The following is a 27,663-nucleotide window of genomic DNA, read 5'->3' as shown; positions in this document are numbered from 1 at the left end:
TCCTGTACAACTGCAACATAACGTCCCAACTTCTTTACTCAATGCGTTGATGAAGGCCAATGTGCTAACAGCCTTCTTCACTGTCCTGTGTATCTGTGACTCAAATTTCAGATAACCGTGCACCTGATCTCCAACGTCCTTTTGTTCCACTACACGTCTTAAGGCACTATCATTCGTCATTAAACTCCTACCTGGATTTGACTTTCCAAAATGCAAGACGTCACACTTATCTATATTAAACTCCATTTCCTGTTTCTCAGCCCACATCCCCAGCTGATCAAGGTACTGTTGCAATTTCTGATAACGTTCCTCACTGTAAATGATGTCTCCTAACTTAGCGTCATCTGCAAACTTGCGTTGTGCCCTCTGGTCCAAATCATTGATATAGATAACAAACAGCAATGGGCTCAGGACCGACCACTGAGGCACTCCACTAGTCACAGGCCTCCAGTCCGACAAGCATACCTCCACCAAAGGCATTTGCTTCATAACGTCAAGCCAACTGTGTCGCCAATTTGCCAGTTTACATTGGAGTCCATGCGATCTAACATTCCAGAGCGGCCTACCGTGTGGAACACTATCAAAGACCTTACTGAAATCCATATAGAATATGCCCACCATCCTGCCCTCGTCAACCTTCCTGGTCACTTCCTCAAAAAGTCTATCAAAATTTGTCAGGCATGATATGCCACGCACAAAGCTGTGCTGACTGCTCGAAGTCAAACTCTGGCTTTCCAAATGCATACATATCTTATATCTCCGAACCTTCTCTTGTGGTTTCCGAAACAGATGTAAAGCTTACTGGTCTATATTCCCAGGCTTTTCTTTTCAGCACTTCTGAATAAGGGCACAAAATTTGCTACTGCCCAGTCTTCTGCGACCTTCCCCCTGAACTATCTTCTCTCGCCTTGTAAAGTGCTCTTAGATATATCTGGTCAGGACCAAGAGATTTATCTGACTTTGTGCATTCTAATATGTGCAACACACCTCTACTGTGATATGGACTGTGCCCAGATATCGCAACTAACGTCTCAAAGGTCGCAAGTCTTCATGTCTTTCTTCATGATTAACGCAGAGGGAAAATTGAGGACCTCACCCATCTCTTGAGGTTTTACATATGTATGCCCATTTTGGATTTTAAGGCGTCCTATCTCTCTCGAGTTGTTCTTTTTCTTTAATATACTGAATTTGGATTCACCCTAATCTGCTCAGCCAAGGCTATCTCATACCCCACTTTAGCCCTGCTGATTTCCTTCTTCAGTAAACTCCTGTATCCCCTGTGTACCTCCAGGGATTCTCTTGGTCCCAGCTGCCTGTACCTGAGTTACTCCTCCTTTCTTTCTGGTCAGAGCTTCGATATCTCTTGTCATCCAGGGTTCTCTCTTCCAGCCTCACTTTCCCTTCACTCTCACAGGAACATATAGACCTTGAACTCGAGCTATCTCACTTTTGAAGCCCTCCCACTTGCCCGGGATCCTTTTACCTGGAAATACACGACTCCAATCAACCCCTGCAATCCCCTGTCTAATTCCAACAAAATTCGCCTTGCCCCAATTTAGAACTTTAATCCGTGGACCAATTTTGTCCCTACCATACCTATTTTAACATTAATACAGCTCTGGTCACTTTTACAAAAATCCTCCCCCACTTTACGTCCGTCACCTATCCTACCCAATTTCCTAACAGTAGGTCGAGTTTGTCCCTTCTCCAGGAGGACCCTCTACATGCTGCTTGTGGAAGCTTTCCTGAACACACTTAACAAATTACGTTCCATCTAAGTGTTTACCCCTCTGGAAGTCCTCATCTATGTTAGGATAATTAAAATAACCTGTTATGACAACCCTATTGCTCTTGGAAGTCTTGCCAGTCTTCCTGCATATTTGTTCTTCTACTTCTCATTGATTATTTGAAGGCTTATAGTACAACCACTATAACGTCACCAACCCCTCTTATTGTTTGCATCATTTACAAAATCTCATTGGATATTATCTCAGCTATTTCATCTTTAAATACTAGAGTGATACGCGCCTTAATCAGAACTATTGGTATTTAAATTGTTTCCATTTACATCTCTTCCTCGCAGTGATTTTCACATTCACAGCACCCCTTCTCAAGGCACAGTGGAGATATGGAGCTGTAAATGGATGGGAACTGCACATCCTGTCACTTTCAGCGTTGGTTACATTTTTCCCCACACTGGGCAGTGATCTAACACAGTGTTGCCGAACAGTGCAACAGCCTGGGTTTATATATGAATGAACCAGTGCGGATTGCACAGCCCCCCATGCTGGACATTTAGCCCAGGCTTATAGGTCCAGCATTGGTGTGGGCTGCACAAAGTTTCACTCTGCACATAGCTGGGTTGCATTCAGCAGACACTAGCCGGATCTCCACAGTGCTCCATCCTGAATATGTCATGGATTGGCTGGTTATGTGATTTGGATTTCGAATGTGAGAGAACTTACATTTGGCAATGCCTTTATTTTGTGTTTTAATTCTTGTGATTGGACTCTTCAAATCCTGACTCATCCGGTTAGACCCATCCCTCTGGATGAGTCATGGTGACGGTTGTTAGAGCATCTGTGTCTGCAACATGACCAACAAATGGAGCAGAGGGTACAGAGAGGAGCATCTCTGTAAAATGGAATGAGGGAATCACCATCAGATCAGCCGTGGTCTTAGTGAATGGTGGGGCAGGATTGAATGGACCACTCATGCAATTTATTCATATATTTCTGTTTGTTCCAAGCAAACTCCCCTTCTCTCCCAGTGTCCCATACTGGTGGGGACTGAGTCACCTCCTCCTGTTTCTGCGTAACAGGATCCTCGGGCCTCACCTGCCTCCAGATTTCCCTGTATCCCAGTTTTGAGCAGTTGAATAACTGGCTCCTGTTCCTGTGTCCCAGTCTCGAACAGTTGAGTGACTGTTTCCTGTCTCTGTGCCCCAGTTTCAAGCAGTTGAATGACTCCCTCCTGATCCCAAGTTTGTGAAAGTAGATGTCCTCCCCCTGCTCCTGAGTAACAGGCTCCAATAGCTCTGTGCTCACCTGCTGCTCCTGTGGAATGGAGGTGAGGGACTGAATGGCCTCTTCACATTCTTTACAGCTTTTCTTGATGAAAGGCCATTCTGTTTCTGTAGAACTTCATCAAACTCTGACTGATGTATTTCTGTTTTTGACTCTCAGTAATGGAGCAAACAAGTCGACTGGCAGAATTCAGATGCTGAATGGCCTCCTCCTGTTCCCGTGTTATACACTGAAGAGTCAATAGACTCTCAGAGATGTACAGCACGGAAAAAGATCGTTCGATCTTGTCATCCATACCGCCAAATATCCTAAATTAATCTCGTCCCCCTTGCCAGCAATTGGCCCATCTCCCTCTACACACTTCCCATGCATGTATCCATCCAAATGCCTTTTAAATGGTGTAATTGTGCCTGCCTCCAACACCTCTTTTGTCTGTTCAATCCATACACAGCAGTCTCTGTGTGGAAATGTTGTCCCTCACGTCCCTTTTTAGTATCTTTCTCCTCTCACCTTAAACCTTTGTTTTCTAATTTTGGACACGTCTATCCTGGGAAAAGAAATTGACTGTTTACCTGATCTATTCCGCTCATGATTTTATAAACCTCTTTAAGGTCACCCCTCAGCCTCAACACTTGAAAATAGCCCAAGCCTATTCAAACTCTCCCTGTCACTCTGACCCTCCAAAACCTGCAACATTCCTTTACATCTCTTCTGCACCCTTTCAAGTTTGACAACACCTTTCTGACAGCAGGGAGACCAGAGTTAAAGGCAATATTACAAAAGTGGCCAAACTAATGTCCTGTACAGATTTAACATGTCATGCAAATGCTTTGACTCAAAGCACACACCAATAAAGGGAAGATCACCAAATGCCTTCATCACTGTGCTATCTACCTGTGACAGCACTTTCAAGGATCAGAGAACCTGCACAACTTGTCTAGCTTTGCTGCCTCACAGCGCAGCGACCTGGGTTTAATTCTATCCTTGAATGACTGGCTGTGTGGAGTTTGTACATTCTCCCCGTGTCTGCGTCAGTTCCCTCCGGGTGTTATGTTTTACTCCGACATTGTAAGGTTATACAGGTAAGAGTAGATTGGCCATGCTAGATTGCGCACCGTACCCAAGGATGAGTAGGGGAGGTGGATTAGCCATGGGAAATGCAGGCTCAGAGGGACAGGGCAGGTGTTTGTCCAGTGGGAAACTGTTTAGAGGGTCGGTGTGGCCTCGATGGGCCGAAAAGTCTGTTTCCTAACTGGAGGGATTCGATCATTTCTATGGTGTTCTCCTTAATTTCAGCTTTCCACAGGAACCTACCTATATGCCTTGCCTTGATTTGTCTTGCCAAAATGCAACACCTCACATTTAAATAAAATAAACTCTATCTGCCACTCGGTTCACCGAAACATGGTCCCATTATAGTCTTAGAGATCATTCTTCACTGTCGACTACACCAACAAATTTGTAATTGTCTACAACCTTACTTACCATAGTTCATATACTCAAATGCAAATGATTTGTATAAGTGACAAAAGGCAGTGGACCCATTATTAATCTTTGCGGCACGCCACTGGTCACATGTCTGCACGTTTAATGAACAAATGTCACTGTCACGCCCTGTCTCCAATATTCAAGAGAATTTTGGATCTTAATGGCGAGTTCTCCCTGGATCCCAGCCAGTCTAACCTTGCTAACCAGTCTACCATGTAGACCATTTTGGTTTTCTTACTGAATTCCATAAAGACAACATCCACTGTTCTGCCTTCATCAATCATCTTCATCACTTCGTCAAAAGATTACACCGAGTCAGTGAGACGTGATCGCCAATGTACAAAGCCCTCTTCAGTCCTTGTCTTTCCCAATGCATACAGATCCTTTTCCACAAAATCCCCTCCAACACTTTAGTCACCATTGATGTCAAGCTCAGCGATCTATGGTTACCTGTTTTTTTTTCCTTACTTTGTTATATAATGGCAGTATTTTAGCAGCCCTCCAGTTTTTTGACACCTCACCTGTGGAAATCAATGATACAAATGCATCAGCAAAATGCTGACCAATTTCTTTCCTAGCTTCCCACATACATTTGGGATGCAACTGAGCAGGTCCCAGGGATTTGATCACCTTTATGTGTTTTAAAATGTCAAACACCTCCTTGTAATATAGACACTTTTCAATGTATCACTATATATTTATTCATTCTCTCGCCCTTGTAATCTCCTCCTCATTAAATACTGAGGAGAAGGTTTTGTTTCGTATTTCTCAAATCTCCTGTGGTTCCACACATAGGTAGTCTTACTGATCTTTAAGGGGCTCTGTTCTCTCCCTAGATAATCTTTTAACATTAAAGGATTTGTAGAATTTCTTCAATGCTTCGTTAACCCTATTCCTAAAGCCATCTCATGTCCACATTTTTCTGGCCCGATTTCCCCATTGACTATGCATTTGCTGCCCTTATACACCTCTCGGGATTCACTTAATCTCAGCTCTCTTTACCTGACATATGCCTCCTTCCTTACCTTGACCATAACATCAACATATCTAACCATCCAGCACTCCCTGCACCCACCAGCCTTCCCCATCTCACTAATAGGAACACGTTGGCTCTGGACACTCTGAAACCAGGTTTTGATGGCCTTGCATTTTCCAACCATCCCTTTCCCTGTGAATAGGGTATTCCAATCAGCCTTTCACAGGACTCGCCTAACACTTTCAAAATTGGCCTTATTCAAAGTTAGAACTTTAACGTTTACATCAGGTCATTCCTATTCCACAACTAATTTAAAACTAATATTTAGGCGTAACAGAAAGTTAACAAAACACTTCCTGCCCTTCTGTAACAGGCTCGAGAGGCTGAATGGGCTCCTCGTGGCCCTCTGTAATAGACTGGAAAGGTTGAATGGCCTCCTCTCCTGTCCTTGTGTAACAGACCCGAGACATTAAATGAGACAGCAACCCGTGGATTACGAGCAGCCATTAAACTGTATCTGATGGAGGTCCATCCCTTCTCAGTTATAGAAAAACAACCAACAAAATGTACTCCCGGTGCCCCCTCAGTAACACGTCATACAGCTGCAGCGACATATCTTTTCGTTTTGAATGATTCTGTTGGCAAAATGTGCTGAAAAATGTGTTGCTTGAAAAGCATAAAACATCGATTTTCCTGCTGCTTGGATGTTGCCTGATCTGCTGCGCTTTTCCAGCAACACATTTTTCAGCTCTGATCTCCAGCATCTGCAGTCCTCACTTTCTCCTTGTTGACAAAATGTGCCAATATTCTAGATTACCACCTTTTCAAGTAGCAACAGGCTAATATGGGCTGAATGGCCTTCTATTATATCTCTGTAAGAGGTCCATAGGGACAGAATTGCTTCAGCCTGTTGCTGAGCAGCAGTCTCAATGTTCTGTCTCAAGGTTATGAAAGGATTTGCTAGAAGGGCACTCAAAACCAGGAGTAGCCTCACACTGGTCAATAAGGAATCTAGAAACCTGCCCACCCGATTTTTCTTTATGCAGCCGATCTGTTATTTTATAACAGCCTCTTTCAAAAACAGAGTGGAACATATATAGACCCCTGCAGTGTCCTGTTAATTCGCTCATATCCAAGTTTAAAAAAAGATTTGAAGATTTATGATCCATCCCTCAGAAACCCTCATCCATTCCATCCAAACCCAGTAAATATTCTCTTGTGTAGTTATATGAAAAGTGATGTGTAGAACTGGTTAATTGAACCTGTTTGCTCAGTCATGATTTGGACTGGGATGTACAAAGTTAAAATTACACAACACCAGGTTATAGTCCAACAGGTTTAATTGGAAGCACACTAGCTTTCGGAGCGACGCTCCTTCATCAGGTGATAGTGGAGGACACAATTCTACGGCATAGAATTTATCGCAAAAATTTACAGTGTGATGTAACTGAAATTATTCATTGAAAAATACCTTGATTGTCTGTTGAGTTTTTCATCTGTTTGAATACTATGATAGTTTCACTTCTTTTATTTGTGTAAATCACGAAACCTTTTCTAAAAATAAAATGTTGCATTCTCGGGTTAGCTGTAACAGTGAGTGTTAGCTCGACAATATGTTAAAGGTGTTAGCCCTCTGTGTTCTCTGTCTATGCCATGATGTGTAGATTGATTCTAATCTGAAAAGTGACATAACAGAGTTTTACATGACTCCATGCAGTTTTTGAGCTCAGGGTTTTACATGAATTCACGAAATTTTTGAACAAATTTCAAGTACAACTCTGCAAGTACAAATTCATCCCACAAAATATATGTGTGCATGTGGGTCTTTGTCGGTTTGTGTGTGTGTGTGTGTGTCTGTGTCTGTCTGGATTGGCGGGTTTGTGAGTGTGAGAGAGAATGTACATGTGTGTGTAGTGATGTGGAGTGTCTTAAGTCTGTGAGGGGGTACATGTGTGAGTGTGGGAGTGTGTGTGCATCTCTGGGGTGAGGTATTGAAAATGTCTGTGAGAGAGAGTGTATATGTGTGTGCATGAGTGTAGAATGGTCTAAGTCTCTGAGAGGATGACTGTGTGATTGTGGGAGTGTGTGTGTCTGTGAGGGCGCATGTGAGTGTCTGTGTGCGTGTCTGTGTACATGTGTGTCCGTATGTATGTGTGTGTACAGGAGTGCCTGTGTGTGTATAGTGCAATGGTGGTCACCTCTAATGTGACATGAACCCAAGGTCCCGGTTGAAGCCCTCCCTATGTGCATCAAAATTAGCTATCAGCCTCTGCTCGGGCAACTTTCACTGCTGCCTGTCCTGAAGTCCGCCTTGGAGGATGGTCACCAGAAAGTCCGAGGTTGAAGGTCCTGGACCACTGAAGTGTTCCCCAACTGGGAGGGAACCCTCCAGTCTGTTGATTGTTGTGTGGTGCCCATTCATCCGTTGTCGTAGCCTTTGACAACCGGTTTCCCAGAGTTTGTTCAGTGACTGTGATTAATGCTAAACTCCATGGATTCTAATTATTCCAGTGGAAGGTTTCCATATTTAAATGATAAATGTGTGCCGTTCAATGTGTTATCCCATAACATGATCAGAGCATCACAGCACTGACAGGGATCAGCAGATTTGGAGAGAGGGGAAGGAGAGATCAGAATCTGAGAACATTAGACTGGAATGTTCCAAAAATGTATCAGAATCTGGAAACATTGCACTTGCATGTTCCAACCATAGACAGGAGTTTATTATGTATGGTATCTTTCTGCATTTTATTGCTGGTCATTATCATTGCGGATCTATTACGCTCTTCTCATTATTTGAGATTTTTATTATCCTTTCCTGGCAATCGTAGGTGTTCCTGGTAAGTGTCACTGACCAGATTTTTTTTCTATAAACCGGTTATGACTGTATTACTGTTCTTTCATATAGTCTACACTTCTTGTCACTGTTAAATTTCCTGTTAAAACTTTCAATCCATATATTCACTCTCCAGAGTACTAATAACTACATCAATGAATGTGTTCAATTACTGTCTCCCTCTCTGCTCTGGCATTGTTACTCATGGGTCTCTATGTTGACCTACTCAGTCCCAGCTGCGAACTACAATTTACTGTATCATTGCCTTTGTGATTTACATATTAAGAGCATAGAGGTCACTCTCTACTGTTCTGGTTACAAACTTCAATTCCTTCCACTCTTTCCATCCCCTCCCTGGCCAATATCTGCTGCTGAAGCAGACAAGTCACAACTGTGGGTGATCCCTTTGATCATGAGCTGATTCCTGACACCATGCCCTGACCATTTCTAACTTGAAATACTCCCCACTCCAGAATATATCTCACTGGTTTATTCCATCTGCTGTTTGAACCTTGAGCTATGAAATACAGTCTTAATAAAGTTAATAATCTGCTGCTGACGGTCCCGGCTACAAAGCTGCCGAAGCAAATCTGATTCGACCTCACACCAAACTCACATCCATCTGTCATTTATGTGCACGCCGATGTATATTGCTATTGTGTCTGGCAATGCCTTTATTTTAACATTCTCAAACACTTTACCTCATCTGGCCATGAAAATTCTCTCGTTCTCTCTCTGTCGATTAACAAAAAGCCTGCCAGTTGTTCTTATTTGAAATAATTTCCACCATGTGCGTTCCTTCTCAAACAATGAGTTTCGCATTCAACCACGCCAATCGCACATACACACGCACTCTCCCTCAGTTTCAGATGGACACACGCACACAGCAAATCTTCCCATTGTCGGCAGTAATCTGATGCGAGGATAGTTAGCATATGAGAGTAAAGTTTGCAATACTCTCTACGCTGGGCAGATAGTGCAGTTTACTGAAAAACATGCTCTGCACAGTCCTCCATGCTGGGCTGTCATCTTGTCCCAGTTTATGTTGTTTGTGGTGTTCTGTGATGTAGATTCAGAATTTGATGTAACAAACCATTTCAGCTGATCTGACAATGCCTTTATTCAATGTTGTCATTCTTGTAAGTTTTCTCTCGAAGATCTCACTTCTCCAGTTAGTCCCACTGCCCTGTCTTTTTCTCCATATTTCCACAACATTTTTCAGTTAATTAACTGCCTGTTTCTGTCTTTAATGTGAATCTTTCTGTCCCTCTGTATCTTTCCCTGGCCTTTGCTTTTGGCTCCCTAGTGTATGGAGTGCTGGCATTGTGAAGCTGAGAAACAGTGAAGTGGTGTGTGTCAGGCTGTTGTTCACTTCCCAGTATGTCCCACGTGATGGTCCACGGACAGGGGTGTTTCAGAATTTATGAGATACATCCTTGTAAGTTGGTCTGTACCTGAATTTGTCCCTCTCAGGTGACCTTGTGATCAGTAGCACGAGGAAGCCCGGAGAGTAAAGGACCAGGCATCTAAATTGTGTGACAATGATGTCACTTTAAAAAAAAAGTGATTTTCTCCTTTTTTCTCCTTTAAGATAAGAGATCTTAAAGGCCAAACTGCCTACTGAAAACGGCTAAAGTAAATAACATACGACGCTTTTAGGGTTTTTAATAAATAGTAGTAACAACGGCCTAGTAAGTTATCCCCAGCTGCTACTCTGTCTGAAACCTGACTTGATGCTGATTCCTCCTCAATTGGAGAACTGTATGCAAGAATGTCTGCCTGAATGTTCCTTTATGCAAATGTGTGTGTTTATGGGATGTTAGTATATTGGAACAGTTCATCTGTAGAAGGTACTGTATCCATTATTCAGTTCAGGTTTTCAATAGTTAAATTATTCTAAATTCCTCTTCATTTCGAATGGATTTTCATTAGAGTCTTTAAATATATTGTGTTTTAATTAATGGTGAGAGGTTTGACTAGTAGCATCACATTTGGAACACCATTTCACATCTACCTTTAAAATAATAAAGGTTTGGCATCCAAGCTACCCTCTTAAACTAGTTTGAGGCAGTCTGGTTGGTCTGTAGCAAACTGGGGACTCTTGTCTGGTTCTATATCGATAATACCATATTGGGTTTAGAATTACAATCCCTACAGTGTGCAAACAGGCCATTCGACCCAACAAGTCCACACCGACCCTCCGAGGAGTAACCTACCCAGATCCATTCCTCTACCCTATTATTACACATTTACCCCGACTAAGGCACATAACCCACATATCCCTGAAAACTATGAACAATTTAGCATGGCCAATTCACCTGACATGCACATCTTTGGATTGTGGGAGGAAACCAGAGAATCCAGAATAAGCTCATGTAGAAACTGGAGAGTATGCACCGGGAGACTATTGGGTTCAAAGGTCGTGTATGGCAGTTGTTAGTGTCTTTTGTTGCGGATGTTGAATTCGGTTGGTTTAAACAGTGTTTTGTGTATAAAGACTCTTTCAGTCACTAAGAGTTCTCTGGGTGTGGAAGAAGTAAAGTTGGGGGTTTTACAAAAGGTAATGAAGGCAAAGCTGTAGGAATTGACAGACAAGCTGGAGTTGGGTTTGCTTTTGTCTGTGAAAAAATGAGAGATACTTACAGCTATAGCTCGGCAATTACATTGTGTTGAACTGCCATTAGACTCTTTGGAAATAGCTGGAATTCAATTTCAAATGAGGCACTTTGAACATGAGAAGGAATTGAAACAGTTTGACTTATGATGAAAAGTAGAAATAAAAGAAAAGGAAATGAAGAAGAAAGAGAGGAAAGGACAGAAGAAAAGCAGAGAGTTTCAATTTAAAATGTTAGCAATTAGAGAGGAAAGTTGACATAGAGGGCGGTGATGAAGGTAGCAGGTCGGCAGGATGAGGACGATAGTGAGGTTGAGCAACCCTATTGTAAGCAATGGCCTAATGGGGTTCTGTTTAACTACATCCAGGCATTATCTACATTTGATGAGAAGGATGGGAAGCCTTTTGAATTTCATTTGAGAATTTGGCTAAACAAATGCAGTGCCCAGTGACCATGTGGATTTAGTTGATCAAAACAAAGCTGATAGGTATTTGAATCCCTATCGGAGGAAGAATCTGGCCAATATGGGGTGGTGAAGAAAGCCATCTGAAATCCATATGAGCTTGGGCCAGAGGCCAATAGACAACATCTAAAAAAGGTTCACTGGTTAAACGCACGTTGAGTTTGAAAGGATCAAACAAAGTCATTTTGAAAGGTGGGTAAGGGTATTAAAAACAGAACAAACCTATGGCACTCTTAGAGAGATTCTTTTTTGGAGAAGTTCAACAATTGACTTCCTGCAGTCGTGAGAACTCGTGTGGAAGAGCAGAGAGTAACAATGGCAAGGTTAGACGCTTAAATGTCTGATGATGATGATTGAGTTCAGAAATCAAAGTTTGGTTTCTGTGAGAGATTGAGAAGATTGTGCGAGATCTTATTTAAAACATATACCTGTGAGAGTAAGGTTTACTGGCATAGGCCAGGAGTAGCAGGTAAAGAGGTTAGAGCATTAAGAGGTACAGAAGTATGTAACTCTGTTATGCTGAGACATGAGGAGCTATGTCATTCAGAAGGACTATTGGAGAGATGAGAAGTGCTCCATTATGTAACGTTTGGTTGGAGTGTCCAGTGGAAACGCCAACAGATTTATGCCACAATGACGAAGGAGGCCTTGAGCTTGGTGTTGGCGTTACAACATTTCAGCAGTTAAATTGCGAATAACATACATGAGACAAATCTTTATCACTGATTGTGACCCCTTAAAGGTTTTGGAGAAGTTTAGGGAGAAAAATACCAGTCTGTTTCAATTGAGCTTATTATTGCTGGCATTCAGTTTGAAATTATACAGGTGACAGGGCGAGAAAACCTAAGTTTTGACACGTTGTGGGGACTTGGATGAAGAAAGACAAAGGCATTCTGTGGCAGGAGTAAAATGACTGAAATCGAAACTAGTTGTCAACATTTGTATGCTAAGAGTAAATGTAAAGCATATTCATTCCAGTCTGCTAATAGAGGGAGATTAGGTGGTCTAAATTGAATCCACTTTTGTATATTGATAGATCATTCTATTAAAGATGGAGTTGTGAGAATACTATCACTGTAAAAGGGTTATTTTCTCTTGGGTTTTTTTTGAAGGGAGGTTTTAAAGGCAGAGGTGCAGAGCTGCTGTCTGAAAACAGTTTAAGTAAATAACTTAGATTTTAGGTTTCATTAAAACAGTGGTAACAATGGAAGGGCAGTGGCCAGCTCTCCCAGACGAGGGTTTCTCATTTTGTTTTTAGCTGAAGCATTCAGAAGCTGCTGGGGATCCCAAAAGTGTTTGAAGTTTCAATATATGATCCCCAGCTGCTTTTCTCTGAGATCTCTGTTGATGTTTTTTCCTCCTGGATTGGAACACTGCTGGAAGGATCTGTATTTGATATATCTTTGTGCTATCCTGCTATCTCTCAATCCTAAAACTCCAGCCTCTTTTGTAGATTGCGCCACATGAAAAAAAATCCACTCCACATCTACACATTCAACTACTTTTAGCATTTTACAGACCTCAATGAGATCTCCTTTCATTCTTAAAAACTCGAGAGTAAAAGCCTAAACTGCTCAATTTCTCTTCATAAGACAAACACTTCAATATGGAATCAATCTGATGAAGCTCTTCTGAATTGCCTCCAATGGAAATACCTCATTCTGCAGGACACCCAAACTGTACTCCAGTTACAGCCTCACTAATGCCTTACATAGCTACACCAACACTCCCCACCTTTCTACTCTATCCTTTTATAAATAAACACTGAAATTAGGCTTGCATTTCTCATTACTTACAGTACCCACAGGCAGGTTTTCTGTGATATGCAAGCAGACACCCAGATCCCTCTGCACCTAAACACTTTGAAATTTCTGTCCATTTCGATAATAATTTGGCTTTATATTATAGTGGCCAACTTGAATAGCCCCATATTTGTTCACTTTAAGTTTCCTGCCAAATGTTGGCCAATTCGCTCAACCTATCCATATAGTTTTAAAACTCTTGCATCATCATTCCGAAGTAATTTCCTACCAATGCTAGTGTCATCTGAAAATGTGGCATCGCATTTTCTATCCCATCAACCGAGTACAGTAATACCATTGATCGCAAATATATGAGACATGAGTACTGAAATCAATGGCACCCCACAAATTGTATTTGCCAAAAGAAAATGACACATTTATTCCATCTGACTCCATTTTGTGGTTAACCAATCCTCCATCCAAGCGATTAAAATACTCCTAAACCCATGTTGTCTGATCTTACCATTTACTCTTTGGAGAAGCGACATATCCGATGCCTTCAGGAAGACCAGGTATGATTCATCTCCAGGATTCCCACGATCCACCTTGTTTGTGACATCTTCAAATAACTCAAGCAAACAATTCAAACGCAATTTAGCCTTCGTTTAACTTTGCAAATGTCCTGAACAATGGATTCTAACAATTTGCCTTAAATTACAATAGTTTATTGTTACACTTTAGTCCCTAATGTATACCATTATTACAAGTTCTTCCCTTTCAAAAACCTTTACATTTTCTTTGAATTCTTGTATAAGAGATCTGCTCCAAATGCTGTGTAAGAGCCATATGTGGTTGAATGGACTCATCATCCTGCTGGTGTACAAACTCGATGAGCTGACATCTTTCCGGTGTTCCCATGTTGTCATGGGAAGGCCAGAATGACCTCCTGCTGTTTTTACTTTAGGGGATTGGGAGATTATGGAATCTTCCTGTTGCTGTCTAACATTTCGAGAGGCTGACGGGTCTTCTCATACTTCTCCATAACAGATGGAAATACTGAACGGTCTCCTCATGTATCCCAGAGATGGGACCGAGGGAGTGATTTGTCTTCTCTTCTTCCCATATAACAATCACGTGTCTAAATTACGTCTTCCTTTCTCATGAAAGAAGTCTCAGATAGTTTTTATCCTTAGCCAAATCCCTTGTAATAGGCTCGGTGTGTCTGAATGGCCTCCTATTATCCCAGTGTAACAATCTCCAGTCACTGTGTGACCTGTTCAAGTTCCTATTTTACAGACTTGAGGAGGCTGAATTGACTGATCCTGTTGCTGTTTAACAGGATACTGGTGCAGCATGACCTATTGTTATAGGCTCGACTGGCTGATTGGCCCCCTTCTGTAAATGTATGTCAGGCTCCAGAGACTGAATAGACTCGTCCTGTTTTGGTGTAACAGGGTTGAAGGCCTGAATATCCTCCTGTTGTTCCTGTGTAACAGGCTGGAGAAGAGAATGGATTCCTCCACTATCTGTGTAATTCGCTTCACTTGTTGACTTCTTCCGTCATCTGTGTTCAAATAATCTTTAATTTTTGTAAACTCCAATGGCTACTGGGTCAACCTACTCATCCTTTCGTTATAAGCGAGCACCTTCATTGCAGGAATCAGTTGAGGGAACCATCTCTGAGCTGCTTCCAATATAACAATATCCTTTCTTCATTGAAGAGATTAAATCTGTACACACTACTTCAGATGCGATCTCACTAAGACCCTGTACAGCAGCAGCAACACTTTACCAGCCTGCTGTAAAGTTCCCACCCAGGTTAGAGCAGTCTCAGCTGTCTGGGGAATACAGAGCATTGGTGAAAGATCATTGTCCTTCTCTAATCCATCAGCATAACGGGAGATCTGGAGAAATTAAATTTGAGAAGATCATAAATGATGTGGCGATATGATCTCTACCATTCATCTCCCCAGAGCCCCAGAATCCAGTAAGGTGGAGTGCAAAAACAGCAAGGAGGACCAAACATTGATGGGAGTTTTATATCAAAGTGAAAGCTGCAATACAAATGCTGGACATGTTATAAAACAGGAAATGAGACATACACATTTGTGGGTACTGCAGTAATAATGTACTGTTTATGTTATATCTAAACTGTTTTAACCCAATTGAATGCTAATGCTGGGAAAAAATAGATTTCATGACCACGTGTGAGATGGTTTACATGAACATTATGTCGATCACTGAGCTCGAGATCAGGTTATTTAGGAATTGGTGTTGAGTGATCAGAAGAGCTAATTGAAAATTTTGCTGTAAAGGACCTTTTGGGATCAGTGACCACAATGTATTGGTTTTCTTTTATGCTGTTGGAGTACACGGCAGTTTTTGTTTTATTTGAAGTAACCGTTATAAATCTGAGTCATGCAAGACATGAAAGTGTGAGGAGAAAGTGGGGACTACAGATGCTGGAGATCAGAGTCCAAGACTGTGGTGCTGGAAAAGCACAGTCAGGCAGCATACGAAGAGCAGATGAATCGATGTTTGGGGCATAAGCCCTTCATCAGGAATGAAGCTTATGGGCCAAGGGGGCTGAGAGATAAATGAGAAGGGGGTGTTGCGGGGGAGGTTAGCAGGGATAGCGATTGGTAGATGAAGGTGGGGTTGAAAGTAATAGGTGATGAAGGGAGACAGAATGCCTCATCTACTGCATCCATTAAACCCAATGTGGTCTTCACTCCATCGGCGAGGCAGGAGGTCAACTTGTAGATCATTTCAGAGAACATCTCTGGGACAGCCACATTGAACAACTCCAACGCCTTCTGGCTGAGCACTTTAACTTCCTTTCCCACTCTGCCAAGGACATGAGAGTCCTAGACCTGCTCCATCCCCAAACCAGAGCCACCAGAAGCCTGGAGGAAGAAAGCCTTCTCATCTGCCTCGGGACCCTCCAACCACAGGGGATCATAGTGGATTTCACCATTTCCCATTTCCCATAATCCCACCTTATCTCAGTCCAACCTTCCAAGTCAGCACCGCCCTCTTGAATATTCGTATGTGTCCACCCTCCTTCCTATCAATCGGGTCCACCCTCCTCTCCGACTATCACTTTCAAACCCACCTTCATCTACCTATTAGATGAAAGGAGGCAGCTTAGAAAAATGCCAAGTGTTGCCGTAAGCCAGTGGATTCAGAGAAATGTAGGACCCAGCAAAGGATGACCAAGAAACTGAGAAGAAAATCAAAAAGAGAAAAAGCGTGCAAACAGAAGAAAAACATGAAGACTGCTAAAAAGCGTCTATCAATGTATGAAATAAAAATAAAAACAAGGTCAAATGTGGAAGAGTTGGTGCGCGTTCAAGATAATTTATTGCAGAGAACAGAGAAATCGCAGGGAAAAGAAACAGTTTCTTTGTGTCTATCTTCATGGAAGAATGTCCTGAAATTCTTCCAGAAATACCAAGTGATCATGGGACTTATGGAAGTAAAGGCTAAGACCATTCTTATCAATGCTGAGATTATCTTTGGAAAAAAAAGCTGGATTGAGTATTTATAAATCAGACAGACTAGTTGTACTTCATACAAGAATTTCAGAGGAAGTAGCGATAGACATGTTGATTGCATCGCGGATTTTCACTTTATTTTCTGACACATTCCCGAAAGGCATTCAGCCAATCTGGATAAGGAAAAGGTTATAAATATTATCCAACAGTTTAAGAAAGGATGATTATGAAGAGTGGTGAACTACAGACCAGTTATCTTGTCATCCGCAGTCGGGTATCTGTTGAACCCGATAACAAAGAACGTGCTAAAAGATATATAGAAGGTAATAATATAACCGGGGAGTGTGAGAATGGATCGATGGAAGGAAAACCAGAAGTTGCAAACATTGTTTTGGAATGGTTTGAAGATCATTCTTGTGGACATAGGCAATGAAGAACAAGTGTATAACGAATAGTTGGATATTCATGAGCCTTTTTTCAAAAAACTCACACAGTAAGCTCATAAGAAAAGTTAAAGCGAGAGGTATTGGGAAGATTATATGCAAATTAGAAAGTAAAAATTAGGTTTACATTCCTGCGAATGTAATTGGAGTATAGAAGAGGTCGTGCACCATTTGCATCGTGCACCATTTGCATTGGACCAATCTCCATGTCTGAATGTGTTGTATCACAGGCGGCTGTTGGGGTCAAGGGACGAAAGACCCTGAATGAATATTTTAATTAGAATCTGACCATAGGGGAGGTGCCAGAAAACTGGAGAACTGCTAATACCGATTCCACTTCGCAGTAAGGGTGGGAGAGATAGACCAGGGAACTATAGACGAGTGAGTATTAGATCACTGTTAAGGAAACTACTGGAGAAAATAGTGAAGGAGAAAATCGAACTCCAATCAGATTCGCAAGGTTTGATCAGGGATAATCATTATGACTTTATCAGAAGGAAGTCATATCCAATGCGTTTGATTGAATTAGTTTGAGGAAGTCGATTGTTTTGTTTTTTAGGAAGGCCTTTGACAAATTTCCACCTGGGAAACTGAAAAATAAAGTAATATCTCACAATATGAAGCAAAACTTGACACGTTACAACAAAAATTGTCTTAGTAGCAGGAGGCAGAGTGTGGTGGGAGAAGGCTGTTTGTGTGACTGGAGACCAATGTCCCCTGGTGTACCACAGGCATCAGTGCTGTGTCCCTTACTGTTTGTATTATTCATAACAAAATATAGATCTGAATGTGGAGGGGTCTAGGTGGCGAGTGGGGGAGATGTGATAAGTAAGTGTATGTTTGACATAAAGATTGCCTGAGTGTTTAGCAGTGAGGAGGAAGGCCTTAAGTTACAGGAAGATGCAGATGGAATGGTCAGATGGGCAGCTCAATGGCAGATAGAATGTAACCCTGATAAAGATGAGGTGATGCATTTTGGGAGAAGGAACCGGTCAGGGGAGGACTCAATGAATGGCAGCACACTGGGAACCTCAGTGTGTGCTTCTCCACACATTCCTGAATGTGACTGAACAGATTAATGGACTAGTTAAGAATTTGAACTTGGGTGTTGTGTTTCCGAATGAGGGCATGGATTATAAGAGCAATACAGGGTTTTGGTTCAGCCAAACTGGAGTACTGTGTGTAGTTCTGGGAGCCACAGTCCAGGAAGGATGTGATTGTGCACACGTGATTCACCAGGATGTTCCCTGGGATGGAACATATCAGCTATGGAGAGAGGCTGGATACGCCCGGTTTTTTTGCTTTGGAGCAGAGAAAGCTGAGGGGTCCGTGATTCAGGAGGATAAGATTATGAGGAAGACACGGACAGGGTGGATAGACAGCAGCTGTTCCTTTTAGTGAGAGGGTCAAGAACAAAGGAGCTCGCTTTTAAAGTGAAGAGTTTGAGGTTCAGAGAGGATTTAAATATTTTTTTCACCTCGAGGATGTTGGGTTCTGGGATTACTTCCTGAGAGGGGAATTATCACGGATAACCTCACAATCGTTAAAAAGTACTTGGATAAGCAGTTGGAAGTGTCACATCATTCCAGGCTATGGGCCTGCTGTAGGAAAGTGAGGCTAATATAGATCGTGCTGTACTTCTATTGGCACAGAGTCTATGCTCCTGTGAGCGAATGTTGTGGAAGGTCAATCATTGAGCAGTTTAAGGCAGGATTTGATGGGTTGCTGAAAACTATATTCACAAGGGTTATAAGAATGAACTGTAATAACTTGTTAAATCATATCAATGTGAGAAACATGAGAAAACAAGTGCAGTTTCCTTATAGTTTGAAACCAGAGAATGGAGAATGGGGAACAGGGAAATGACGGAAATATGAAGCAATACTGTAGTTTTGTCTTCACAGAACATTCAAACAATACAAGGAAAACCAAGTCTGGTGTGGTAAAATAGTAGAGTACATGGAACATAGAACATAGTAAGTAAATGGTTGAGGAAAAATTATTAGGGCTGAAAGTAATGGTCATAGACAACACTAACATAGATTTATGAAATGGGAATTATGTTTGAGAAACAGACTGAGAGACAAATGAAAGAGAAGCAGTGGATGTAGAACATTTTGATTTTCAGAAAAACTTTGGTAAAACTCCAAGCCCAGATTGCAAAATCAAACTGTGGGATATCTGCGAGTGTAGGACATCTCCGACTGGCTTGAAAGGCGGTTGGAGCGGGAGGGGGAGGATCCATTTGTTGTGGTCCACGTTGGGACTAACAACATAGGCAATGCTGGGGTGGAGGACCTGTTTGGGGATGATCAAGCACTAGGAAGGAAATTGAAGTACAGTTCCTCAAGGGTCATAATCTCTGGATTACTGCCCGAGCCACGTGCCAATTGGCATAGGGATAAGAAAATTAGGGCAGTAAACACATTGCTAAGGGATTGAAGGGACAAAGAGGGATTCCACTTCATGGGGAATTGGCATCAGTTTTGGACCCAGCGGGATCTGTATCGTTGGAACGGTCTCCACCTGAACCGATCTGGTACCATATTCTCGCGAAGAGTAAAAAAGGGTGGTCAGTAGGACTTTAAACTTCTGAACTGGAGCGAAGTGAAAGTGAAAGCGACAGGGAGTATGGAGTTAAATGGAAAGATAAGCAGCCGAAAGCATGTGTACCGGTGAATTTCAGCTTGAGGCAGACTAGAAATGCTGCAAAAAGGAAGGATAAATCAGGGCATCTTATGACATCCAATATCTCTAATGATCAGAAAGTTAGCATTAAGGCACTTTACCTGAATGCTCGTAGCATTCGTAACAAAGTAGATGACCTAATGGCACAGTTCATCGAGAATGATTATGATGCGGTAGGCATCACAGAGACGTGGTTGCAGGGGGTTCAGGAATGGCTGTTAAACATCCAAGGATTTACAACTTATCGAAAAGACAGGGAGGTCGGCAGAGGAGGCGGGTTTGCCTTGTTAGTTAAGAACAAAATTAAATCTATGGCACTGAATGACATAGGGTCGAATGATGTGGTGTCTGTGTGGGTGGAATTGAGGAATGACAGAGGCAAAAAAACCATAATGGGAGTTATGTATAGACCTCCGAACAGCGGTCAGGACCAGGGGCGCAACATGAACCAGGAAATAGAGAAGGCGCGTCGGAAAGGCAAGGTCACGGTGATCATGGGGAACTTCAATATGCAGGTGGACTGGGTAAATAATGTTGCCAGTGGTTCTAAAGAAAGGGAATTCATAGAATGCTTGCAGGATGGATTTTTGGAACAGCTTGTCATGGAGTCCACAGGGATCAGGCTATTCTGTACCTAGTGCTGTGTAATGAACCAGACTTTATAAAATATCTTAAAGTAAGGGAACACTTAGGAAGCAGCGATCATAATATGGGAGAGTTCAGTCTGCAGTTTGAAAGAGAGAAGGCAAAATCGGATGTAATGGTGTTACAGTTAAATAAAGGTAATTCTGAGGGCATGAGAGAGGAACTGACCAAAATCAACAGGAAGCAGAGCCTAGCGGGGAAGACAGTACAGAAAAAATGGCAGGAGTTTGTGGGTATAATTGAGGACACAGTACAGAGGTTCATCCCCAATAAAAGAAAGATTATCCGGGGAGGGATTAGACAGCCATGGCTGACAAAGGAAGTCAGGAAATGTATCAGAGAAAAAGAGAGATCCTATAACGTGGCCAAAAGCACTGGGAAATCAGAAGATTGGGAAAGCTACAAAAACAAACGGAGGATAACAAAGAGAGAAATAAGGAAGGAGAGGATCACATATGAAGGTAGGCTAGCCAGAAGTATTAGAAATGATAGTAAAAGTTTCTTTCAATACATAAGAAACAAAAGATGGAAAATTATAGCAGCATCCAAGGAGCAGGAGAATCAACGTTTCGGGTATGAGCCCTTCTTCAGTCTCATGCCCGAAACGTCGATTCTCCGGCTCCTTGGATGCTGCCTGACCTGTTGCGCTTTTCAAGCAACACATTTTCAGCTCTGATCTCCAGTATTTGCAGTCCTCACTTTCTCCATGGAAAATTATAGGCCAATTAGCCTAACCTCGGTTGTTGGTAAAATTCTAGAATCCATCGTTAAGGATTAATTCTTGTAAGATCAGGGTCGGAAAAGAACAAATTAACATGGATTTTGTAAGAGGAGGTCGTGCCTGACAAACCTGCTGGAATTCTTGAAAGGGGTGACAAGTGGGTTAGATCAGGGAAACCCAGTGGATGTGGTCGATCTAGACTTCCTAAAGTCCATTGATAAGGTGCCACACGGGAGGCTGCTGAGTAAGGTGAGGGCCCATGGTGTTCGAGGTGTGCTACTGGGATGGATTGAGGATTGGCTGTCTGACAGAAGGCAGAGAGTTGGAATAAGAGGTTCTTTTTCAGAATGGCAGCCGGTGACAAGCGGTGTCCCGCAGGGTTCAGTGTTGGGGCCGCAGCTTTTTACGTAATATATTAATGATCTGGATGAAGAGACTGCGGGAATTCCAGCGAAGTTTGCCGATGATACTAAGTTAGGTGGACAGGCAGGTAGTTCTGAGGAAGTGGGGAGGCTGCACAAGGATCTAGACAGTTTGGGAGAGTTGTCCAGGAAATGGCTGATGGAATTCAATGTGAGCAAATGTGAGGTCTTGCAGTTTGGAAAAAAGAATACAAGCATGGACCACTTTCTAAACAGTGAGAAAATTCATAAAGCCAAACTACAAAGGGATCTTGGAGTGCTAGTTGAGGATTCTCTAAAGGTAAACATGCAGATTGAGTCCGTGATTAAGAAAGTGAATGCAATGTTGTCATTTATCTCAAGAGGGTTGGAATATAAAAGCAGCGATGTGCTACTGAGACGTTATAAAGCTCTGGTTAGGCCCCATTTGGAGTACTGTGTCCAGATTTGGGCCCCACACCTCAGGAGGGACATACTGGCACTGGAGCGTGCTAGCAGAGATTCACACGGATGATCCCTGGAATGGTAGGTCGAACTTGTGAGGAACGGCTGAGGATCCTGGGATTGTATTCATTGGAGGTTAGAAGTTAAGGGGAGACCTAAGAGAAACTTACAAGATAATACATGACTTGTAAAAGGTGAACGCTAGGAAATTGTTTCTGTTAGTCGTGGAGACGAGGACCCATGGGCACAGCCTTAGAATCAGAGGGGGTCAATTCAGAACAGAAATGCGGAGACATTTCTTCAGCCAGAGAGTGATAGGCCTGTGGAATTCATTGCTGCAGAGGGCAGTGGAGGCTGGATGCTAAATGTCTTCAAGGCAGAGATTGATAAATTCTTGATGTTACAAGGAATTAAGGGCTACGGGGAGAATGCGGGTAAGTAGAGTTGAAATGCCCATCAGCCATGATTAAATGGCGGAGTGGACTCGATGGGCTGAATGGCCTTACTTCCGCTCCTTTGTCTTTTGGTCTTATGGTCTAAATCTTAGTGGATTGGGGATAATATGTGGACATGTTTCTAGAATGGGACAGCTGGCAGAAAATAGTGAATTGAAATAAGCAGACTCGTGAAGCAACAGCTTGACATTGTCTGTAAGATATGATTATGTGAGTATGACTATATCCCAGACACACCATCATCTTCCCCGGATATCTCTTGTCTCATCAGCAGGACAGACACAGCAGAAGTGGCGGCACAGCTGGAAGTGAATTGCTCTGGGAGTTCTCAACAGCGACTCCGTATCCCATGAAGTCTAATGGCGTTAGTTTACACATGGGAAAGGAAACTCCTGCTGATTACCATGTACCAGCCTCTCTCAACTGATGAATTAGTACTCCTCTATGTTGATCAACACTTGGAGGAAGCACTGAGGGTAGCACGGATGCAAGATGTACTCTGGGTGGAGGATTTCAGTGTCCACCTCCAAGCATATCTGAGCTACAGCAATACTGATCAAACTGGCCGGGTCCTAAAGGATATAACTGCTAGACTGGTTCTGCGGCAGGTGGTGAAGGAACCAACAAAAGGAAAATACATATTTGACCACAGCCTTACTAATCTGCCAGTTGCAGAATTATCTGTCCATGACAGGATCGGTAAGAGCGCCCACCGCATTGTCATTGTGGAGACAAAGTCACACCTTCACATTGAGAATAGCCTCCACCATTTTGGGTGGTACTATCACGGTGCTAAATAGGGCAGAATTCGAACAGATCTAGAAGCTTAAGTCTGGGTGTCCATAAGGTGTTGTGGATCATGAATAGCAGCAGAATTGTACAGCCACACAACCTCATGATCTGGCATATCCCCCTCGCAACAATTACCATCACTCCAGAGGATCAACATTGGTTCAATGGAGTGTGCAGGATGGCAGGAGCAGGACCAGGCAAACCTGAAAGTGAGGTGTCAGCCTGATGAAGCCACCAAACAGGACAACTTGTGCGCCAAACAGCATAAGCAGTAAGTGATAGACAGAGCTAAGTCATCCCACAAGCAAAGGATCAGATCTAAGCTCTGCAGGCCTTTGACATCTAGTCGAGAAACGTTGGGGACAATTAAGCAATTCACTGGAGGAAGAGATTCCACAAATAACCCCTTCCTCCATGATGGAAGAGCCCAGCACTTCAGTGTATAAGATAAGGCTGATGCATTCGCCACAATCTTCAGTCAGAAATGCTGAGTGGATGATCCATTTCAGCCTCCTCCAGTGGTCTGCAGCAATTCAGTTACCAGTCATCAACCAATTCGATTCAGTCCACGCGATATCCAGAAACGATTGGAGATACTGGATATTCCAAAAGGTCCATAATCTGACAACATTCTGGCAATAGTACTGAAAACATGAGCTCCATATCTTGCCACTCCCTTAGCCAAACTGTTTCAATACAGTTACAACAATGGCTTTTCACGATTTTATGGAAAATTACCCCAAGTATCTTCTATATATAAAAAGCAGAACAAATCCAATCGGGCCAAATACCACCCCATCAGTCTACTCTCGATCATCAGTAAAGTGGTGGAAGGAGTCAGTGTTTTTCAGCAACACTTGCTCAGCAATACGCTGGTCAATGATGCCCAGGTTGGGCTCCCTCAGGGCCACTCAGCTCCTGACCTCATTACTGTGGTTCAAACATGGACAAAAGAGATGAATTCCAGAGGAGGGGTGAGAGTGATAGCCCTTTAAATCAAGGCTGCCTCCTACCAAATGTGGCATCAAGTGGCTTTGGCAAAACTGGAATCAATGGGTATTGGGGCGAACTCCCCGCTGGTTAGAATCATACCTGGCACGTAGGACGATGGTCATGGTTGAAAAAGGTCAGTCAACTCAGCTCCAGGAAAAGCAGTGGCCTCGGCTGAAAACCTCTTCATGGCTGCTTCATCAATTACCTTCCCTCCATTTTAAGGTCAGAAGTGGGGATGTTCGGCAATGATTGTACAAAATTCTGCAAATATTTGTGGCTCCTCAGATACTGAAGCAGTCCATGTTCAAATGCGACAAGATCTGGACAGTATCCAGGCTGACAAGTGGCAAGTAATATTCAGGCCACGCAAATGCGAGACCGTGACCATCACCAATAAAATATAATCTAACCTGTCCCTTGGCATTCAATGGTGTTACTATCACTGAATCCCCCAGTATCAAAGTCCTGGTGGGTAATCATTGCTCAGAAACTCACTGGTCTCACCACATAAACACAGTAACTGCAAGAGCAGGTCAGAAGCTAGGAATGCTGCGGCGAGTAACTCACATCCTGACTTCCAAAAGTCTGTCCACCATCTACAATGCATAAATCAGAAGTGTGATAGAAGACTCCCAATTTGTCTGGATGAGTGCAGTTCCAACAACACTCAAGAAGCTTTATACCATCCAGGACAAAGCAGCCAGTCTGACTGTCCCTTCATCCACAATGCTCCACCATCAACGCTCAGCAGCAGCAGCAGCAGCAGTGTTTTACTATCTACATGCTGCTATGAAATGATTCACCAAAGATCCTGAGAGACCACCTTCCCAACTCACGACCACGTCCATCTAGAAGGACAAGGGATGCAGATGTATGGAAAAACCATCATGTTTCGCTTCCCGTCCAAGCCATTCACCATCCTGACTTGGAAATATATCACCACCCCTTCACAGTCGCTGGGTCGCTGGCATTGTAGGTCAACCACAGCAGGTGGACTGCAGCGGTGAACAAGGCAGCTCAGCACCACCTTCTCAAGGGCAATTAGGGACAGGCAATAATTGCTGGCCCAGCCAGTGACTCCGAGATTCACGAAATAAATAAATAGATTTTAACAGAGGAAGTTTGCTGAGGTGTCGCAGGGATCAGTGCTTGGGGCCCAGCTGTTCACAATGCCCTTTAAACATTTGGTTGCTGGAATCAGATACAATGTATCCCAGTCTGCTGACAGCACTAACGGATGTGGGATTGTGAGTAGGTGAGGAGGTTGTAAAAAAACACCAATATTGCAAGACAAAAAGCAGTTAAGAAGATAAATGGTGTGCTGACCTTCATTTCAGGAGGATTTGAGTCGAGGAGAAAGGGTGTCTTACTGCAGCTGTGCATGGCCTTGGTGAGACATCATCTCAAACATTGTTCTGTATTGTGTGCAGTTTTGATCTCCGTACCTAATAAAGGACAAACCTGACATTGATGGAGAGCAGTGAAGGATGACCAGACTGATCTCTGGGATGACAGGCTTGTTGTAGGAGCAGAGATTGGGGAGACTGGGCCTGTATTCCAAGGGGTTTAGGAAAATGAATGGGGATTTCAGTGAAATATACAAAAATCTGACAGGGTGAGACAGATTGGAAGCAGGGATGATAATTCCCCTGGCTGGAACGTAGAAAACCAGGTGCCACAGTATTAGGTACAACAGGTCACTCTGCATTTAGATGAGAATAAATGTCTGCACTCACAGACTGGTGAACCTGGGAATTCGCTCGCACCTGGAAACCGAGACACTAATTATAAATAAGGATTTAGAGACAGTAAAGGGATGGTGGGAGAGCAGGAGTACGGTGTGGAAATGAAGGGCCAAGCATTATTACATTGAATTGGTTAGCAAACTCGATGGCCCAAACGTACTACTGCACTTCCTATTTTATAGCTTCCCAAGGTTACTCACATTAACGGTTATGTATATCGTGTTGGGTAAGTGCATTGAGGAGAGTTTTTTCCATGAACTAGAATGGGGGAGGCTCAATGTGTTGTATGACCTACTCTTTTCCCGCTGTTTCTATGCAGTCTGTGGGAAAGCTCTGTAAATGCTGTCACACGCTCTCAGGAGGTCTTTGCAGGGTCGACAGGACTGTGTTCCCATTCCCTTTTCTGCTACAGATGCCGAGGCCGGGTGTTCTGTCCGGTTTCATCCTTTTAGACCTCGGAGTACTTAGTTAGAAATGAGTGTCTTGATTGGCCGTTTCAGAGACCATTGAAATGTTTATCACATGTCAGGGTCTTTGGAGTCACTTTTTGGCCCGCCCAGGAAATCACAGGAGATTCACTTTCTAAAAGTACATTGGAGAAGGAAATTCTGTTTACAATTGATATTGGCTTCAAGGTCACTGTTACTGTTACATTTCGATATTTTATTAATTGTTTTTAACTTCCACCCACTGCCAGATCATTAGCCTGGTCTGGATTAGTGATCCAGTGACATTTCCACAATAGCACCATCTCCACATGGGGACCTATTGGAAACCACACTGAGCAGGTTATTTCTGTACTGCTTGACAGCTCTGTCAAAAAGAACTCCCACCAATTTGACTGTCATGATGGGACTGAGGGGGTGGTAATTGGTCAGATTGTAATTATAACCATCTTAGGGGACGGGACGTAGCTGAGTAATATTCCACATTGCCAGTGAGATGTCAGAGTTGGATCTGGAATGAAACAGCTTGCCCCAGGGTCACGGCCTCTTGTGCAGCACAAGTCTTCAGTCCCATTGCAGGAATTGTGTCAGGGCCCATTGCCTTTGTCGTATCTACTGTGTTCACCTGTTTCTCCATGTCACGTGCAGCGGATCGAATTGGTTGAAGACTGGCATCTGTGATTTTGTGGGCATCATGATATGGGTGAGGCGTATCATCGACTTAACACTTCTGGCAGAAGATGGTGCAGATAAAACATCCTTCTCTTTTACACTGATGTGCAGGTCTGTTCCATTATTTAGGATGGGGATGTTTGTGGAGCCCACTCCTCCAGTCATTTGTTTAATCGTCCATCACCATATATGACTGACTGTGGCAGAAATGCAGGGCTTCGTTCAGATCTGTTGGTCAAGTCTGGTAGCTTTAATGAGTTAGCATCAGGCTAAAGTTCATGTCATTCTGACTTTGACATGTTCACCCACACTCGTCACTGAGCCATAGATGGTGTTGATGGTAATGGCAGACTGAGGTGTTACCCTGGCAAAAAGTTACAGGTTGTGGTTGAATGCAGGTCTGCTTCTCCTGCTGCTGTGGTCTACAGCACTACATGAATACACAGTTTCGAGCTGCAATATTTGCAATGCAATTCTGCTGTCTGTTCCCCAATTCTCACTGAGACCCATTCACCCATCAGCTCTGCACTCAGTGACCTAATCTGGGTCCTGATGTGGAAATACTTCCATTTTCA

Source organism: Chiloscyllium punctatum, chromosome 14, assembly GCF_047496795.1.
Source record: "Chiloscyllium punctatum isolate Juve2018m chromosome 14, sChiPun1.3, whole genome shotgun sequence".
In the NCBI taxonomy this organism is placed as follows: Eukaryota; Metazoa; Chordata; class Chondrichthyes; order Orectolobiformes; family Hemiscylliidae; genus Chiloscyllium; species Chiloscyllium punctatum.
Note: the sequence above shows the minus strand (reverse complement) of the source record.